The sequence below is a fragment of the Fukomys damarensis genome, unplaced genomic scaffold (assembly GCF_012274545.1).
Source record: "Fukomys damarensis isolate Sample0158 unplaced genomic scaffold, DMR_v1.0_HiC HiC_scaffold_19, whole genome shotgun sequence".
Taxonomy (NCBI): domain Eukaryota; kingdom Metazoa; phylum Chordata; class Mammalia; order Rodentia; family Bathyergidae; genus Fukomys; species Fukomys damarensis.
In genome coordinates, this window is record NW_022900931.1 from 53232818 (window position 1) to 53235445 (window position 2628).

Sequence of the window (2628 nt, forward strand, 5' to 3'; positions counted from 1 at the left end):
TATATATATATATATGAAATGTTAGAAGATGAGAGAAACTGGGAAAGGGTAAATTATTTAACAAAGATGAGCTAAAATTTTCCAAACTTGCAGAATAATATCAACACAGGGATCCAAGGATCTCAACAAATCAAAACAGTTTAAATACACAGACATATTGAGACATGTTATAGGCAAATCAGGTTTAAAATGAAAAAAATCTGAAAAGCAGCAAAATATAAAATGCCTCATACATACAAAAAAAATCATAGAAGTGTTGCTAATGTCTTATCAGACACAATGTAAGCTATAGTACAACGGAATGTCATACTTTAAGTGCAGAAATGCAAATACATCAACCCAAACTCTTGTATCCAGTAAAAATTTCCTTAGAAAACAAAGGCAAAATAGATACTTTTTGCAATGCTTTCCCTTCCCCAAAAACAAATTGGCTAAAGATAAATGAGATTAAATATGCACTCAGTTAACATGAAAGGAGGAAAGAGAATACGTAAGTCTAAAAAATAATTTTTCTTCTTTTATAGCTTTTTAAAAATTTGTTTGTTTGTTTGTTTGTTTTTCCGGGGGTACTGGAGATTGAACTCCACACCTAGCACTTGCAAGGCAGGTGGTGGAGCTTCTGAGCTAAATCCCCAGCCCATTTTTATAGCTTTTTTTAAAAGACATGGATTGCTGAAGTTAAAATTTATGATGATGGGTGTGGTTATTATATGTACAAGTAAAATATATGACATCAACATGTTACAGGAGAAGTAAATAGAAGTATGTTATTGTAAGGTTCTCCATTGTGCATGAAGTGGTATACTATTAATTCAAAGAGACTGTGACAGTTTAAGAATATAATATGCTATTTAAATCAATCTCTAATTGAATAAATCAAAGACGTATATTTTAAAACCCAACAGGGAAAAGAAAACAAATGATAAATATACGCAAGAAAGCCAAAGAAACAAGAAATGAGAAGGGGAGAACAAAAACAATAGCTCAGTTGGAAGGATGTAGTGCGTCTGACATATGGCCTTGCTAGGGCTTGTGGAGTGCCTGCAATGTTGATAAAAGTCAGTACTCTTCCGGCACAAACTGAGCAAAGACGGAACTCACCTTCAATGCCTAAAACAGACGCTTCAGAAAGTCTCTCCAGTTTGATGCCAGTCTGTGATGGAAGCAAAGTCTCTTACATCTGTTTTGTCATGGTCAATCCTTGGGATTACTGCATATCATTTCATTGTTAATAACGATCTCTCCTAAAACTTTTTTTTTTTTTGCTGCTTTTATAATTTTTATTTTATTTTGCTTTTGTGGTACTAGAGACTGAATCCAGGACCTTCACACTGAGTCACACCCCCAGCTCTTTTTTATTTCTTATTTTGAGACAGGGTCTGATTATGCTACTAAGTTGCCCTGGCTGGGCTCAAACTTGTGATCCTCCTGGCTCAGCTGCCCAGAGTGCTGGGATTACAGGTGTGCACTACAGTGCTCATCTCCTATTTATTTATAGGTATTTGATTCATGAGATATATACTATTTTGTTAAGTTATATAAATATTGCACAATATATCTCAATCTATGTTTTGCAGGGACCAACTTCACTCCTTTGCATTACAGTATTCCACCATCTGCCTAATCCACGTTCCACATGTTCCATTTTCATCAGCAGATACCAAGACAACTCTTTATTGGCACAAAGATACTGCAGTGAAAATCATGAAATATACCCTTGGGGTATACAAAAGTGGTATGTTTTCTTCAAATAGATTTAAGAATAGATGCTATGGGTTTTAGTAGTTTGATGAGAAAAAAGAAAGAAAGAAAGAAAGAGAAAGAAAAAAAGAAAGAAAGAAAAGAAAGAAAGAAAGAAAGAAAGAAAGAAAGAAAGAAAGAAAGAAAGAAAGAGGAAACAAAGCCAACGAGATGAACAAAGAAGGTATCTGGTGGGCGTGCCTTTGTCATACATATGGGCACAATAATTATGATGGAGCACCCCTCAGAACATCTCCTTAAAACTGAGGCCCGACTGGGCCAGGGATTTAGCTCAGTGGATCCGCTGCCTGCCTCGCAAACACAAGGACCTGATAGCATACTTTGGTCTCATCATTCAGATGAAAGAGAGAAATTTGAAATATAAAGACTATCCTCTTATAATTTCTAAGCCTCCTCTGTCCTTTCTGAGCATTTTCTCAAAACTCCAAGTGTGTGTCAGACTTTGTTTTTATACACATCAGATGACGAATTCATTTCATGTGGCTCCAGACTCAGTCTATTTCATTCCAGATTCTTTTCAGCTGCTTCTACCACATTTTTCAGGGAGCAATCTCTGTTATAAATAAATGCTCGAGCCTGTCACCTCCACTCTGAGCATGTCTCCAGGTCTTCCCTGAGTGGCAGCTGTCTTAAAAGATGGCGGGAAATTTCCTTCAAAGCATTGACTTTTGTGGCTAGAAGCACTTACTAAATGCCCCGCATGTTCCAAGTATATCTAAGATTATGTTGGGTAGGTGGACAGTCTGGCACCCAACTGCCTCGCTCACAATACTTCATGTCACCCATACTAGCTAGGTGAATTTGAACAAATAGCTTAAGTTCTGTGACTCACTCCTCTCATATGTAACACTGAGATAACACTCATTA